This window comes from Gavialis gangeticus, unplaced genomic scaffold (genome assembly GCF_001723915.1).
Source record: "Gavialis gangeticus isolate Ggan-Ray unplaced genomic scaffold, GavGan_comp1, whole genome shotgun sequence".
NCBI lineage: Eukaryota > Metazoa > Chordata > Crocodylia > Gavialidae > Gavialis > Gavialis gangeticus.
Genome location: NW_017729017.1, coordinates 12,438,987 through 12,457,116, shown reverse-complemented (window position 1 = coordinate 12,457,116; position 18,130 = coordinate 12,438,987). Strand labels below are relative to the sequence as shown.

At 42.4% G+C, this 18,130-nt stretch overlaps 1 protein-coding gene across 3 annotated transcripts in view; it reads left to right on the top strand.

The window, feature by feature from the left end:
* CBFA2T2 (CBFA2/RUNX1 translocation partner 2) overlaps nt 1–18,130 on the top strand; it is a 134,528-nt gene that overhangs the window by 62,881 nt on the left and 53,517 nt on the right. Inside the window, exon 1 of one of the 3 annotated variants that reach the window (XM_019513111.1) lies at nt 7,294–7,545. The exons of the other annotated variants lie outside the window; for them this stretch is intronic. The gene's annotated coding sequence lies outside the window, so the exon portion shown is untranslated. Of the gene's footprint in view, nt 1–7,293; nt 7,546–18,130 lie in introns of those variants that run through there. 3 annotated transcript variants of the gene reach the window in all.

Genomic DNA, 18,130 nt, shown 5'->3' with positions numbered 1-18,130 from the left:
GATAAAAATTGTATATTTTTTGGGAAAGCATCTCATTATTTTTTCCCTTTTTTCTATTCCCTAATTATGTTATCTCTAGATTCAATTACCTGTCTACATCTGCTAAAAATTGACTTTTCCCCAAGTGGTGATTGGGGCTATGAACCAAATATGGGGAAATAATTCTTATATATTTTGAGTGACAGTGGCTTGTGTGCATGTGTAGTGTATGTTTACCTGGTTTTGTTGCCTAATTTAAAGGTTCTATTTTGCCTTGATCTCTGATATACTAAGCGTGTAGGAGAAAAGGAAAACTTAACTGAACTCACTACAGGCAGAGACAAGCCGTCTGAAAAAGCAATTGCAGCACCAAGGGAAAAGAGAGCGCACCAGCAGCCATGGTTCCTGAGCAGCTGCCCAGCGCAGCTAAAGCAGCTGCGGAGACTCTGTGGAGACATGTCCCAGATGCCAGAAGGGTGGGGAGAGCCGAGCCCTGAAGCAAGGGGTTTGGGATGGGAGGCTCCAAGCCTCAGAGCGCCAGCTATGGGCTGGCAGGAGAGCTCAGGAGAGCTCTGGTGAGCCGTTGAACACCGGCTCTGGCAGCGCAAGTGGCGGGAAAGCCCCACAGAAGATGAGCCGGCCACGGGAGAAGCGGCCACGCACCGAACACAGACATGGTTAGTTTCCTTTCAGTTTTTGTTATTATTTCTTGAGTTATCTGAAGAAGGCCAGAGTGGGTTGGCCTGAGAGTCAGCCAGATGGGCTGTGCCCTGACCACAATACTGAAACAAAAAAAAAAGAGAAGTCAGCCACAAGCCAGAAGAAAATTTGGAGACGAGGGCGGGACACTCAATATGGGTGCAGCGTTCAGGAAGTGCCTTGATTCAACATGGCTGACCCAGCTAGAGAGCATCTAGTCCAGAGCAGATGGACGTCCAGCTCAAGGCAGCTAAAGCTGAGAACAGCGTTCCTTCTTTTGTGTCAAACCTGAGATGGCAGGCCCCACCAAAGAAGGGGGAGGTGCCTTGCGCTTGTTTTTCCAAGGGGGCAAGACTTACCTGGGCTTAAGGGAAATCCCATGATTCCTTTGTTTCATTTTATGATTTGTTCCTTTGAGATGCTCAGAAGCCTGTATAATGATAAAACAAAAGGACAGGACCACCCATCAAGATCCAAGGGCATAATAGGTGGCATAACATTAGGGTGGCACTAGGATGGGGTTGAAGTCCCAGAAGAGGGAGGGGAGGTTGAAGTCCCAGAAGAGGTCCCCTATCTGGACCCTCCACTGTGGTGAAGTTAGACCCCTCCCAATCCGAAACATCAGCAAACGTTAAGATGTGGCAGACGAGAGCCAAGTAATTCCGCAATGAGTTGAAGGCAAATAAAAGCGTTAATGACCATCTGGTCCAGGAGGGCACCAGACCACTGAGTTAGTCAGCCTCTGCTGGTGCCTCTGACACTAAGACGTTCAGTATTTTACATACACTTTGTCAAAATGTCAAATGCACCAAAAAAGGGAACTTCCTCAAACTAACTTCTTGTTTACACATCTTGTGAACAAATCCAATCTTTACCTGCTTTAATTTCTGATGATATAAAATGTTGACTGACAAGTCATATATCTGTAACAAGCTGATTGTAATTGTAAACTGTGGACCAACTTTTAAGGGGCACAAACCTTGATATTTCAGCTCTCCAAATGAAAGTCTTCACCAGCATTTTTGAGTGAATGCTGTCACTGCTACACTAATAACAGGCTATGGGCAGGTACACTGTAGTGCAAAGGGAAACTTGTTTAAAGGGACATTCAGTAGTTCTAGGAGGTTATATTTGTTCTTACTAATGTTTATTTGTGCCCAGTTTATATTCTTTTCCATCAAGTAAACTAAAATGTTAATTACATTTAATTATAATGAACTCTGTTTTCGGCTCAGATGTTTGACTAGATTTTTTAAAACCAAATCTAGAAGATGATTCCCACTAACTAAGGTTTAAAGCCTTGTGTTTGAACCATACTGTATGTTACCCAGGACTTAATTCTCCTTTGTAAGAGTATGCACCAGAGAACTGTATCCAATGCTTCAAAACATTTAATACCTACAAGCGTGAGAATCAAACTTCACTGTTTGGGCCTTCTTTGACCGTTAGCCCTTCACCAATATCCACACTTACGTGCCACCCTTCTGCTCTTGCCCGCCACATCTTGTTATTATTCATTGAGCAGAAGGCTCCTGATAGTTCTGGGGCTATACCTGTGTGACCATAGGTCGCCTTCTTGTGGCTCCTGCCTCGAATGGACTCCTGCCTTTACCCCATCCACTCACCAACCAGATGTTCCCAGGAATAAACAAAAAATGGAAACTCCTGAAAACAAAATAAGTCTTCTAATACCTGACAGATGGTCAGGCTTGCCCAAAGATCCCAGGACAGTACTTACGCAAGGTCAGTCCAAATTTCACACAGTTCAATAGAATCAGTGGTAAACAATAACAAAGAACATAAAGTACTTGGAACATCAATGTTCCTGAACTCACAGTTAGATGTTCTTGAATGTCAGAACCTCAATCAGTGTCCTGTGGTTCTCTCTTCTGTCCCGGGCCTTTTACTTCTGTGGCTTACTGTTCTGGGATCCTGCTCCTAGGCCTCTGGTGCTGGACACTCCTCTGATTGTCTGGGCCTCCGGCAGTCTCCTCCAGCTCTCTCTGTGTAGTCTGCTCTCTCCAGCAAACCAGCTCTTGCTGTCAGGCCAGCTTTTCCCACTCTGCCAACTCTCACTGTGCTGTCAGCTCTCCCTGGCATGCCAGCTCTCCTTGGTAACCAGTGCAGGGCTTCTGGTTATACTGCAAGCTGCCGGATGTCCACCCACGCACACCCGCTACATGCTACTAAAGTGTGGCTGAGGCTGTTGGGCATGATTGCTGCTCCCCTGCCATCACATCTCCTTCCAAGAGGTAGGAGGTGCCACTGGCCCTTACTGGACCAGGCATGTTTCTGTTGTGGCCCAAGGCTCCTTCTCTGGTCTCTCCTCATCTCGCACTCTTCAGGACATTGGGAGGCAAGCTCCCACAAGCACCAATGAGAGTTCTGCATTCATTCTCTGGTAGAGCTTAAAGGAAAGGTGCCACACACATTGGCGCACTTCCTGGGTCCAATAAATTCCAATACTGGTCTTGCAGACTGAACCCCAAGGCCACATACACTTTTACATATAAGTAATTGGAAACCGACCTAGACCCGTAACCGAACAGAAGTTCAGCACGCGTAGACTGGTTTAAAAATGGTGGACACCGGTCCAATATTTGCCTCCCCCACCACAGGGTACGTGTGTTGTGTTTGCTACCTATATAAATTATGCTGCTTACAGAAAACTGTATAACTTGGATCGATTCTACCTCAGGGTTTTTGAATATCTATACCTAGCCCAAGTCAGAAGTGTGGCTTAGCTCAGGTGCAGTTGTTACCTAAGTGGTCAGGAGCACCCTTTTCAAGCAGTTTTATTTGGCTTTCACTTCAGTGTACTTTTAGGGCATGGACAAATGTACACTTGGAGCAGTTTCAAAAGGCAAGAGGAGCTGCTGCTCCTCCAAGCCCCACAGTAGGTGTCTGGATAAATCCTGCTTCATCCAGAGTTAAAGTTGGGGCAGTGTAGCTCACTACAGGCTCATGCACGTATAACAATTAGAGCGTAACAGCTGACATTGTTAAGTAGCAGCTTGCCCATTGCTTTTGAAACTACTCCAAGTGTAAGAGTGGTCAGATTTTAAGGCCCAATCCAGCTGCTGCAGAATAGCACCAGCTTCCACAAAGTGTTTTTTAAAACCTTTAGAACAGGGGTGTCCAACCTTTTTGAATGTGGGGCCGGATCATGAACTTTTTATCACTCAGTGGGCCAGCGAGCCATATTCAAAGACCTCACAGGAAGTGGTATCACATCCGGAAGTGATGTCGTGTGACCTTTGACACCAATGAAGTTGCAGGAAGTGACAATGAAATGGGTCTAACCAGTTCAAAACTCTCCCTCTATAGCATCTACCTCTGCCACTGTTCAGGACAGGATACTGAGCTAGATGGACCATGGGGCTGACCAAGCATGGTACTTTTTATGCTCTTATGTTCAGAAGCTCTTATGTTCTTTGGCTGAGTTTCCAAACTATGACTGAGATTTGCAAAAAGGGGTAGATAGGCATGTTACAAAGTTGTCATAAAAGATTTGGAGCCTTCTAAATCCCATTCATTTTAATGGAAGTTGGCCTTTTGACTCAGCTTTGAAAATCTCAGCCCAAGGTGCCAACCAAATAAGTCAAAATATATTTTGCATTTCTATGCAGTGCATCTATGCAGGGCTCTCTGAGCATTTTACAAATATTAAATGAACCTCAGGATGAGCCCAGTCAAAGCAGCAGGGGCTCGGCTGCACTTTCCCCCTACCTGCGCTGGTCAGTCCCGAGCGGCGCACAGCTCTGCTGCCGCTTCTGCTGGTTGGTGCTGACCTGGGCAGGTCTGTCCCATCCGGAGCAGCACGCAGCTGAAGCTGGCTTCCCGTGTGCTACTGGAGACGGGAGGAGCCCGGCCGGGTCGGTATTGGCCAGCAGAATCGGTGGTGGAGCCATGTGCCACTCGGGACTAACGGGGAAAATGCAGCTCAACCCCTGCCGCTCTGGCCAGGCTCATCCCGTCCCGAGCGGCACACGGCTCCGCTGCTGCTTCTGGCTGGTGCAGACCCGGCCAGGCTCCTCCTGTCCCCAGTAGCACATGGGAAGCCAGCTTTAGAAGCTCCTTCTTTCTCCTTTTATTTTCTCCCCAAAGAGAAACCAGGAGTGCTTAAATCAGAGGCAGGCAAAATACAGCCAGGCACTTTCATCCAGGCCAGACCCACCAACGAATTGTACCCTGCCCCAGCCCTTCCACCCATGAAGGTGGAAGTGAGGCTCCCATGTCTACACACCCTGCTAACATACCTTATTATGCCTCGCTTCTGTGCTCATGGGCAGAAGGACCTGACCCAGCTAGCAGCAGCTTCCTGGCAGGGCAGCTGCTACCACAGCCACCGGGGAATCTGTTTGGCTTCCTTGGGGCTGGGGCTAGCAGCAGCACAGAGTCTGCGCCCAGGGGGGCGGCAGCAGTGCCGAGCTCTGGTGAGCAGGTTGTGACACAGTGTGGGGTGCCCCCAGGCAGCCAGCACTGACTCGCTTGTGGCGGCCATGGCTCGTAGTGGCAAGCGGGCAGCACGCGGGATGGCTACTGAGCATGCTGCATTGTGCCCCATCCTGTGGGCCCAGCTCCCAGTGGCCATGATCCCAGGACAGTGCAGCTGCAGCACCAACAGGAAGCCAGGCAGTGAGGGGGAAGTGAGGATGTAGGTGACATCTGGGGAGGGCGGAGGAGTCTGCGTACAGTGCAGCCCAGCCCAGCCCCAGCTACAGCAGAGCAGAATGGTGCCAGATGCAGCCCATCATCCTCGGGCTTCTGGTGGTCTGGATATAGCCCACAGGCCGTATATTGCCTACCCCTGGATTAAACCATTGAATCTCTGTAGACCTTCCACAAACATGGGGCCTGTTCCTCCAAATATTTATCATCAAAGCACAGTGATCATTACTATGAATAGTCTTGTATGCTTGACCCTTAGATGTTACTGTGCTGGAGCTGTGCAGCAAAATTCTTGGGAAAGCTCAGTAACTTCCTCTACTGTCAGTCATCCCCCTCTGCCAATTTTGTCTAAAATTCTGATTTTATGGAAATATTTAATCTGGGTTTTCAAGTTTTTAAAAAGGCTGCTATTGGTAGCTGTTCAGGGTTGTATTTTAGCTTGTCATTGCTTTAGCGTAGCTCTTAAACGTTACCTGGTTCTCAGGCAAATATGTGAGAAACCTGAATAATGTCCACAGGATTTTACAAAGTACTGAATTAAATGTTTGATTCTGCACAGCTTTAAGAAATGCAGGATGGTGTAGATGCTGTTTAAAATAGATCTATATTTCTCTAATTTTACCTCCACACAGCTAAGTTTTCAGGACAGAACATTTTATGCTGGTGGGGGAAGCAGACAAAACACATTCTGACAACCTCTTCTCCTTCCCCCAAGCCTAATGGGAACCAGTTACTGAGTAGTCATATTAGTGGTAGCTCTGTCACCATTTCTCCCCTTAAAGAGCTAGAACAATCCAAACAAAGGCATCCTTTTATAAACAGCCTTGATTGGCGCGGTGAACAAAAAACTGCTAGTTGGCACATTTGCAGCATCCAGCTCCATGTGTAAGGCACTGGTGTGATGTGGCTACTCTATCTGCTGCCAGCTATGGTGGGTAGTCCAAGGTTCACCTTGGCAAGCCGCATCTGTAAATCAAGATGCATGACAGAAGTATGTGTGTGTGGTAGGACTACCATATTTAAGGACTTGAGAAAATCTCTTCAGGTCAGATACGTCCAGTGTTGTCTTTTTTTAATCTTCTCAGTTACTGCTATATAAACCCCACTGGCTTCTCTTATCAGGTTATTAAACATGAATGATGATGTTTTCTTACCATCTGGTCATGTAAGGGTGACTCTTTGGTCATCTAAGTGGTCATTAGGTCTAATGGCGGAGACAACCAAATGGAAATAGAATCTGGACCAACAAATGGTTGTAAAACATTACCCTAAGACTTGGCTCTTCCTTTACCACTTCCTCTCTTATCTGAATAGCATGTTAGCCATTGAATTGTCCAGGTTTAGCTTGATATTGTTGCAACATCAAAATCTTGTTATCTTGTTGCTTCTAATTGTTAACAGGTACCTGCTCTGTGTTGTTGCAGTCTCTGGGACTGAGATTTGAAAGATAATTTACACAAAAGATGTAGGTGCTCTGGGAAGAGTTCAGAAAATTAATGTGCTGGTTTACTAAACAGCTTAGCAAAATCCATTTTTTTTAAATTAAGTGCTAAAAAAAAACGTTTTCCCCAGTCTTATAGGCTGCCTACGAGAGTGATTTACAACACACACGCTGTATAAACAAGACCTGCATCAGCATGAAGGAATCAAAGATTTTGGAGAGGACAGTCCAGTTGATAATCCAGTAATGCCTCACCCTGTGAAACACCTATTGATTGGAGGCTAGTGTTGATGGCTTTAGCATAATAGCATTGTTATTGTCGGCCATAAATAAATTACGTGTATTTAACAAGTTAATGTCAGACTGGCTGAGAGTCACTGGTAGGTGTGTACTTAGTGACATCAGCTGGCAAAGAGCCCTGGTAACAGAGCTGGGGGGAAAGAAGAGGCAGGGAGCTGGGAGGGTGTGTGCCTGTATCTGGGTATTCTGGCAAGGTAAAGAGCTGGTCTGTTTGGCAGGACTTCCCATCTGGGATCCATCTGTGTTTCCCTGGAATCGGACAGGCAGCTCTAGTCAGTGAGAAATCGCAGATGTGAGGGAGCTGACACATGTCCAGCTAATGAAAGGAGAAGGAAGGCTGGTCGCAGGCTGTGCTGGAAGATTAAGAGCAGAAAAAAAGAAAACATTTCATTTATATTTCAAAGAAAATAGGTGTATTTGACAGCAGCTGGATTGTTGTAACCTCAGCGTTTAGGGTAAGCAATATTTTTTAAATTTGATTGTTTTAAAAACATGCCTTTTTTTCTATTGTTTTAAGCTACTTTGCTGTGTATTGGATTTGCAAGATGAATAATTTTCCTGAGGTTGTGGGGATCAATTCAACCTCAAATATGGGTAGTGAGAGAGGGGGTGTATGGGGGGGGGGAACATTCACATATGCAGTACTTTGCAACATCACCCTCTCTTGAGCAACCTCAATTTGACTGCAGTGGTTCTGCTGTGTCAAAACTTCAATAGCTGAGTAGACTTCATGCATGGATTATGCAGCTGAAAAAATACTAAACTATTTCTGAAAGCACTGCGGTAGAGCTTTTGCTCTCCCCTATGCTCCTATGGAAAGGTTTGGTTTTCCTGGATAGAAGGCTAGGACTCAGCATTTTCTGGATAAATGGGAACTGAGAAAGCAGGAGAGATTGTTAATGCAATATGGGTTTTTTGTTATATCACATCTTATTCTCTTGTATGCACAATTATGTTTAAAATATAATGTGCTTTCTTGTAATAGGAGGCCATTTGTAGGGATTAGCCTCAAACTCTCTAAGGTTCTCAATTTTAATGCTTGGTTATACATTTCACATTGCTTCTCTGCATTGTGTCTGAGAGTGCTGCCTTTTTGTCTTTACACTCTTAACACAGCCACTGATGATACTTGCATTTAAATCTCTCAAATCAGTTTTGCAGTAGAGTAATATGCATAGTCCTGTGTTAAGATTTTCATTGCATGACTAGTCTGCTGTACCTTGGATTCCATTTTATTGTACTGTAATTCCTAATTATTTTACTTGCATCTTAAACATGCTTTTTATTTTCTTTTTTAGAAAATGTTTGGCAGTTTTAAACTGTTTCTGTTCTATCTAGAGAGGCCATTGTAAAATCATACCCACAAGCACCCAACCAGCTCTTAGATCTGGGGCTGAATGGGTGTGTATGCCACTAAAAATGATTCTCTCTCTCTTTTTCAGCACTAAACTCCTGAGCAGCTGCACATGCAATCCATTTTGTTCCCCCTGTATACATTAGTGAAATGCTGCCCAGAAGTGGCAGATATGCCAAAATCTACCCTCAAAGTTTGGAAGCTCAAGGCGGGGGAGATCTTGCTGCAGAATCATAGCTGGTTGATAGTTGTTGGGCTGCCTACTAAATCCCTGTGCTAATGCAAGATTATTCCTTATTGTGTACGTACTAGTACTTTGTTCAGGCTAGTTCTAAATGTGCTAAGTGACAGGGCTTCCCTTGGGAGACTGTTCTAGAGTCTGAAAGATCTCACTGGCAGGAGAGAGGTCTCTCTTGCTGTTCAGACTAAAAGTCCCCGTTCCCAGTCCCACTCCATTATTCCTAGTTGTATGTTATTTTACCCTTGGAGTTTACAGACATTTGATAGCTGCTGTGCTGTTTCCTGCATCCCAGTGCTAGGTTGAAAAGCATACAGAAAATGACTGCACTCACAACCATACCTAAGCCTTTCTGTTTGCCCCTGCATTGCTAGCACCACCCTTGTTAGGGGATAGCTGTGTGACAGCATACAGGGCAATCCTGTGCCAGTTGCAATCCAAGTTTATAACAGGATGAAGGAAGCCATCTAAGGGGATGCAATACTTAACAGTGACCTTTTGTGTCTCATTTTATTTGTACCAGGGTGAACATGTGTAACTTTATCAAATTCTGTAAGTTGTTGACATCTTATAATGGCTGATCTCAGTGCTATTCAGTGAGGCTAGCTAAATATATCTGGTTCTTGATCCTGCAGTCACTATGCAAACAAAATTGTGATTAAGGTAATGGAAATTCTGTCTACATTAGGACTACATAATTGGACCATTAAGCTACATAGTTGCCAATTTCATCATCAAGTTCTTCAGAAAACTAATGGATCCCAAGGACGTTTTGGGTTATTCAGGCAATGTCTGGGAGAAAGCCTGTAGATCACAGGGATACAATCCAGCAATGGTTTTTTTTTGTTTGTTTTAATGCCTGTACATTGTCCAGAATTATAAGCATAGTTATAGGGAGATTGGACAGCTCATCTGGGCTAAGGGAAGATCTTTCCAAATAGTCTATTAGGTAGAATCATACACAGGTAGATGCTCCTTTGGGACGTTTCTTAAGGATCTCATTCTGGCTTCTTTACACATACTGCATAGTAGCTAGTTCAGAGAGTAGTTTTGTCAATGTCAGTAGAGTCACTTGCAATATAAAGTGCTATTCCAATTTATTGTGGCAGAATCATGTGTTGGTTTCTATTTAAATCGAGAAAAGTTGCTCTTCCCCTGTGTATAACCATAATGAGACTTTGCCAGAATAGTGGGTTTTTTCTGGACATCTGTATACCAGAGCAATGGCAAGTTGGAGGGGATTTAGAAAATGATGTAGAATTAAGCAACCTGAGGGCTGAATTGAGAGGAAAAGGTAATGAGAAGTAAGCACAAGTTGTTTGAGTAAATGATGTTTGAAAGAAATGTGATAACCAATACAGAGGATCTGAAGAAGATAACTCTAAAGGCGGGAGCAAAGTTACTACAAATAAGGGGTGCAACAGAGCAGAGAAAAGCTTGAGCTAACTGTGGGTATGGATTTCATATCTGAAGCAGTGTTCGTATGGAGAGGAGGGAAGGGGTAGCCAATTTGAAACTGCACCAGATAAAACACTTGTAAGTGCAGTTCTACTCTGAATACTGAATTTGGCTAAGGGGAACCTCTTACTGCACAGGCCTGCATGCTGTATTTGTGAGCCATGTCTGCTGATTTCTTCAGAGCCTTTGTTATAATGAAAGACTGATACATTTCAGTAGGCTCTGGATTGGGCTCCAACTTCTTCTGTTTGATTCTCCTAGCTGTACAGTCAACATCACCAGGAGAGTTCTCTTGGATTTCTTCTAGTGTCTCATCACGAGAATTGTTTACTAAATCCAAATTGGTTACACCTGTGTGTACCCACTGGCAGGCAGAGTGGTTGTTCTTGTGCCATTCAGAGCTTAATCTGGCCTACAGAACTTTTGTTACAGGTGGTAATGCAGAAGAAGAATAGAACAGTGCTTGACTGCTGATATTCAGCCTAAGTCTTCAAGATAGGCAGTTCTAAAAATAATTCAGAAATCATGGCAATATGGAAACTCCCAATGTTGCATTTAATCACCTTTAGTAGATAGTACCATGATTTCTAATCCTGCACTGGTTAGGCATGAACTGAATAACCTGTTGGCTTTTTCATCTCTAGTTTCTGTGATTTGGCCAAAAAATATTTATTTTATTGGTAGGCAGACATAACCACCATAATATTATTAAACGGGCAAATAAAGTGCAACAGGCTCTCTGGGGGAATAAGTGGAGGGAACTATTTGTTACCAAGTTTAAAGGCTGCATTAGAGAATAATTTTAAATTTGACCTGTAGAGAGAATTGTATTGTCTCCTGTGGTCTTTTACCATGTAAAAAAAAAAAAGTAAAGATTTTTCTTCGCTTAACTCTGGTTAGATCATAAACCAACCTTAAACAAAACTAACTCTGCATTAATATGTATATGTTCTATTGTTTTGCAAAGGTCAAATATAAAATTATTTCCAACAAAATTGCTGGATTTTTGGTTGTAGCCATGCCTCGTTGGAGACTTCTTGAAATCTCAGACCAGCAGAGACTCCCTATGCCTGAAGAAGGGTGACTGCACCCAAAAGCTTGCTAAGAACTTTTTTCCAACTACTCAGTTGGTCTAATAAAAGATATCGCATCTACTCAACGAACCTTGCCTTCCAACAAAATTGGTGGGCTGATCCTTGGTGGTAGTACAGCTTTATCTTATACAGAGAAGGGTAAAATTTTCATTTCAAGTGTCTTTTGCTATGTTTTTCCAAAAGCTCTGGGGATGATTCCTGACCTGAATAAGAAACCATCTTCATTTCTTTTCACAAGTAATAGCAGGAACCTGGGAAGCAATGATCTTGTATATAAAGTGTGGAATTAGGAAATTTGGGGTCAATTCCTGGTGGTGTAAGAGATATTTTATAAGACCTTGGTTATAACATCTTTATTCCATCAATTTCACCATGTATAAGTTGGGTATCTTCTTCCTAGTGTTAAGACACTTAATTCATGGTATTTTTATAGAACTCTCCAGAGATTTCCATGGTCTTTATGAAGTAATTACCTCCTTTGCTTCATTTTGGGCAGTGATATTTATGAAAACACCCTGAGTTTTAAAAACAGCGCATATTGGATTTTATCATTCCCTGCCAAAATCCAGACTGCCTCCTTTCATGTAAGTGACAATCATCCTTTTGCAATTCACAGTCAATTTGGGGACATGATTTTGGACAGAAGACCTTTACAAAGTGCTAGAGCTATTAAGAGCCTACTATTTCTATTCAGTTAGTGTGGAGGCTGAAAAGCCAAAAATCTGTCAGTTTTCTTGCAAATGGTATGACTCTCCCAGTCTGACCACGGAACTTAAATAGTCATCTATGCCAAGAATAGCTCCTGTTTCAGGGCAAATGTATTGATAGCTGTCTGTCATTTCCCTAAATTTAAGTGTGGACAAGAAGGGAGTGTGCAGAGCATGCTGCAGCTTTGAAAGAACTCAAACCTGTTGCTGTGCTGCAAGTTGCAAATGTTTAAAAACCTTGTACTACTAGGCTGAGAAGTTGCAGTGGGATGAGGGACTGTAAGGGTAACAGATGTGCTTCACGCTGTTGACGTGTGCCGGCTCTGTTTCTCTGCTCCTAACACCAGGTGCAGCTATTGTTCTGGCTGGTCTCTATTCATCCAGCCTCGTCTGTTACTCTGCTCTTTCTAGCTTATTGTTTCTGAAGGAAATTAGCATTAAAAACCTATCCAAAACCCCCATGTCTCTCAACTGCAGGTGACTGTTATTGGCCCCAGCTGCCACCCTTGTGCTTGATTACTTCCATATGGGGTTGCAGTGAGACGTAGTATCCATTTATTGATTTTCCCCCCTCCCCCCCACAACACACGGGCTTTATTGCTCACAAAGAACAATACCCTGAAATCTATTAGACCCCCAATAGGCTTCACATCCCAGTCAGTATTACAACTGTGATGAACATTTTACAAGCAAAGCTAATTACACCATGCCCCCCCACATCCTCTTCCTCCCTCACCCTTTAAATGTAAAACAGCCAAGGGATGATTGGTAGTAAATTAAATCTTTGAAATAACCAGAGATGAGACCTTATAGCTAGCAGGCAAATTCTCCTGGTCTTTGGATGATCTTTACTGTAAATTATTAAGCCAATATCTCTCATATTACTGTATCACACCTATGAACCAGATGAGCAGACTGCAACTTAGTGGGCCACAAGAGAAAAAATGTTGCCGTTTTTTACAAGTTGGTTGTTAATTTCGTAAGTTTCACAAATTAGTCAAATGAGGGAGAAGCAAAAGAGACACTTTTTGAAAAATACGTAAGTGGAGAGCAAAGCTCTCTCTTTTCAATAAAACTTATTTTAAGACTGAGGAGATGTAGAATTGTTTTCATCTAAACAATTCAGTGTTTGATTTTTACCACAAAAGGACATAATAAAGTTCCCATTTTTATATCTGTAACTCTTGGTTAAATATGCTAATTATATATTTCTTCAGTGTTTTATTTTTGTGTTGGGGTGTTTGTTTTTAAGCAGCCAGCCCTTTTCAGCTAGGATTGGGAATTCGAGATGTATCATTCTCTTTGGCTTGTAGACCCTGCTGGGTGGCATGGAAAGGGGGAGGGGAACTCCTTGCCCTGTAATACTTGGGCAGCGCTGTAGCACATTTTGTGATGATGCATGAACCAGAGTGAAATTAAATGCTGGCTCTCTCATAGAGCTGTATTGGCTTTGGAGACTTAACAGTAGCCAGAATGGATGACAATTTATGTGGTCACTAAAATCAGCCAAGGTAACAGTGAGGGAGCAAATGTATTAAATAAAGGGGTTCAGTTTATTTTATATTAATAGGTTTTCATAATCAAATTAAACTAGAGTAGAATTAAAAGGCATTTAAGAACTTAGTGCAGTATTAGTACAGATAACTGTTCTATAGTTCCATCTATATAATTTTACATGTGATAAAAGTAAATTACAGATTTATGGGTTGCTGCTTCCACAGGAAAATGTATGCAAGGTTTCCAGTATGGCACAATACTTACACTGACTGCATAGAACCTAAGTCTGCTCAAACTGTAGCCTTATACTTTTCCAGGTTCTAAATAGGTTACTTTTGGCCAACCAATTAAGCTGAAGTGCAGTATTCCTCAAAGCACTTACATAGCGGAGCTATCCAGCATAAACTCTTGCACCTTGGGTGGCAGGCTGCTGTGGGGAAAATTGACACCACTTAAGCACAGATGCACTTTCTGTGTGATGCTCATTGAAGACAGAAGCTGATTAGGTTTTTGTGAAACCCAGCCTTTATCAGTTGTAAGGCCAATTTTCAAAAGCAGTTGTCTGAACCTCACATACAAATCTTGCTTTTCTAGACACACAGGAGCACTTAGCTATTACTTATCTATGTTGTGTGCCTAAACATACATTATGTAATTTAGGTGACTGCTCAGAAAAACTGGGCAGTTTGCATTAAGAACATGCCCTATGCTACTACATTAACATAAAAGCATGGGCTACTGGTTAACTACTGACTGGTGTTGAAGCTTTTGTGCTTTAATTCTAACTCTCCTGCTGACTTGTTTATGATTTTGGGGAAAAATTGCCAGTTCCTCAGTCTACCTGTTCCTTCTTTTGGCAGCTGACAGACCCTCAACATCAGGGTGGATTTGATTTAAATCAAATCAATTTAAATCACTGGTCAGGAAGCCTCTATTTAATCATTGTGTTCTACTAAAGTGCATTCTTGTTGTTTGATATCCTTTATTCATTTCACTTCTTGAAACTTTGCACTTTTAGAGAAAGGTAACGGCTTGACTGTGTGTATATAAATTTTCAGAGAGACAGTAGGGCTGATGGGTGTGTAATCATCAGGACTGTTCTCTCTCATCTCCATATACTGCTGTGAATACGGATGTTACCTCTGGAAACAACGGTTTCTCCGTATGCCTGAAGAAGGGTGTTTCTGACAGAAAGCTTGCAAAGAGCAATTTTTCCAACTATTTAGTTGGTCTAATAAAAGATATTGCATCCACCCAAAGAACCTTGTTTGCCTGTGATCTCTGGAGACACAAAACCACAGTTTCAGAACTGGAACTAAGTACCACAGAGATGCTTAATGGGATCTTCTAGACTGAGCACTGAGTCCCATTAGGTAGAGTGGTTTTCTTTAATCTTTACTAATCTGTAGAGGAGCCTCTGGGAACCCCATAAGATTGGACCCCTAATATAGTCCATTGCCTGTTGTGACCTATTTATAAGACTTCAAGAAAAGGTTACGTGGATATATTGTCTCAAATAGTATGTAATTAAAAGTTTTATAAACCCCATTCCATGATGATATTTTTGAGCTTTAACGTATCTTAAATTAAAACTATCTTTATATGTTTTTAAAAAGCATCTTAAAAAATTTAAAAATACAATTAAAAAATCAGATTTAAATTTTAAAAATCCAATTTTTATTATTATTTTTTTTAAATAGTTAATTTTAACCCTCCCCCCCCCCCGCTCAACATTAAATTGTAAGACTTGGAGCCCAAGCCCAATGGCATGAAAGCCATAGAATTGCACAATATCTGTGTGGCCAGTGGCAATGTCACCAGGAGGGATTCCTCTAAATTCACAGAATTTGGTTCACTAGGAGGTTCATTAGTTTCCCTGGTGTGGACCAGGTGCTGATCCATTGCCAACCTGTTTCTAAAAATGCTGATATTACTTGCCTCCTTTATTAAAGGATTGAGGTTTGCATTTTTATTTCCTTCTAGTGTCCAACAAACAATTGGCTTTCCTATTTTCCCCTGGTGCTTTGAAGGAGATTTGGTCTTTGAACCTGGTACAAGCTGGCCTGCTGTTGAATTACCATGAATTGTCTGTCTCCAAAGAAACACAAATAACAGCCTCTGCGCATCATTTGTAAATCTGAATTTCTTAGTTTTAAGCTACATGCAGTCACCTTTTATTCAGTTTGGCCCCTAACAGTTTTTAAGATTTGGATCTAATCTTTGTGAGAGTTTAGCTTTTTTGGGACACTGATTGGTGCTTCCACTCCTCCTGTCAGAGTGGGCAAAATGGTGAAGCTGAAGGAGGTGGATGGGCAGGGATAAGATGGAATAGCTCTGGTGCATAGAGATGGGGCAGGCTAGGTCCATCTTTGTGGTGCCTTCATAGGAATAGGACCAAACATCCACCTGGGGCTCAGGCCAGATTAACTACTGAGGAAGCCAGTCAGCTCAGGGACTTTTCTGGTCCTCAGTTCTTCTCAGGAAACTTAGGAACGAAAACGATTATAAACAGCAGGAAGCAGCAGTGCCACACAGGAGACAGTGCAGGCAATTCCTTAACACCAGCAACATCTGCGTTTGAGGAAGGTTGCTTAAGCAGCTCCCAACTGGGGTTAATGTGTTTCAAAGAGGGGCAGCCTTATGGTTGGGACTTTCCCCTCACGGTTTCACAAGTCTATCCAAGGGTAAGTGGGCTACAGTCCTTTTTCCCCATTGCAGTCAGTTAAACATTCTTCAGGGCGTAATGATGTACTGTTGTTGAGTGGCAGCAGTTTATGTCGCACACTCCCCCCATCCTTATTTCCAGCTATTGTAACATGTTGTCGCCTCCCAGAATCTCCTGCAGTAAAATATAAGTGAATTCTTCCACACCCTCTAAAAAGTCATTTTAAAATTCAAATGTTAGTGGAGACCAGCCAGGCTTTTCTGGATTTCATGAGCAGTGAACAGCCTGTAGAAACAACCTTACGCCCAAAACTTCTTGCTTAAAGTAAATTCCCTGTGGGCAAATCAATGAAGTGTTGGCAAAGAAGAAAAGGGGAATTCCCACTAAAACATGGGCATTGTTCCAATAAAGGTCACAGGTTCTTCATAACCCTCCACCTCAGGAAATAAGGGAGCCATCCAGATATGATCAAGAAGAAGGAGCTTTGGAGAGATTATTCCCTTCATCTCCCATCCCTATCTGTTTCAGATTGCATTTAGAAATAGCCTATTTATCCCCTTGGCATAGCATGTCCCTAAGCAGAGGAGCCATGTCAGGATGGCAGGGGTGCTCAGCTCACCAGAAGTGCTTTCTTCTCATATCAAAGAAACGAATTAGCATTCCCTTCCATTGCTCACCAGAACATCTAATCCAAAGAAAAGAATGACCAAGTAAGGAAAAGGCACCTTTTGCACATTTTTTCTGATTAAACAGAAAAGGGCATTATTATTATCCTGAAGAGATGGTGCAGTGGCATCCCTGGTTGGGACAGAGTGATCTCCCTGAAAGCGGTTGTTTCAGCCACCTTTTTGTTCTGTTTGTTCATTCCTCAGAATAATGGACACGGTCTTGGACCATGACAGTCACAGGTACTACAGTCATACAGAGATTTAATAACAACAACAGGTAAAAAAAATAACTTGGTGATGAAATGAGGCCTCAATGCTAGTCTTTGGGACATTTATTTCATCTACTTACTTCTCCAAGATCATTTTGTCTTTGGCAGATGAGTTTAACTATGTAGTTCCTCATAGGGTAAAATGAAAGCTTCTGCATTTATCGCTGAAACCTCTTTGGATTTTTTTTAGATTTGCTGGCCAGTTTCTGGCTTTAAAACCCATACAATGGAGATTTCTTTTTATCTGAATGGTGGAAATGTAGCCAACTCATTAAACACTGTACCCAGTTGGTTTTGACAGGGCAGACTTTTTAAGGGTTCAGTAGTAAGTATTCTGGATCTTGAAGGATAAAACGTTGGAGTTTAGAAAGTGAGTTTGGAATGTACACAAGGATGGTAAGATGACCTTTCAGAATATCTCTAGCAACTTTCTTCACACTTCTATTAAACCTACAAAGTCAAATACTGAACTTAGGGGGTTTCTTCTCCCTAATTAAATTAACAGACCATATGGTGTTTACTGAGCATGCCGGTGAGAGGGAAGGTGCCTACTTACAGTATCACTCTTTTTCAAAAGAAGCTGCTTTACCTGATGTCACTGTTCTAAAATCCACATGTTCTTTTCAGTAGCAAATGAGATGGGGATTATTTCAGTCACCTTCTCACTGCTGTTGGTATAACCTTCTGATCTTGCTGCTGTGTTGTTTCTTAACCTTGCCTGCATTTAGAAACCTCCTGTTTTCTACTAACATAACCATCTTTGTTTCTTACAGAGACTCTACCCGGGCCACTGTCTTTCACCCTCATATAAATAATTGTTGGTTTCAGATACTTTGGGGTGGGAGGGTTGGAGCAGCATCTCCATTTTCTAAATGTCAGTAATTACAGTAATTAGGAAAATAACATTCCCTCTTTAGAGGGAAGTATGTGGATCAGGAAGGAATAAAACGTAAGATTTTTGTTTTCATGGATTGTAAAAATCTCTTGTTAGAAACACCACATGCAAAGTATTTTCGCATGGCTTCTTAAGAAAGGGATTAATTAGTAATGTGAGGGAAAGGGGAAGGAATCCACGTGGCTCCATTGCTAT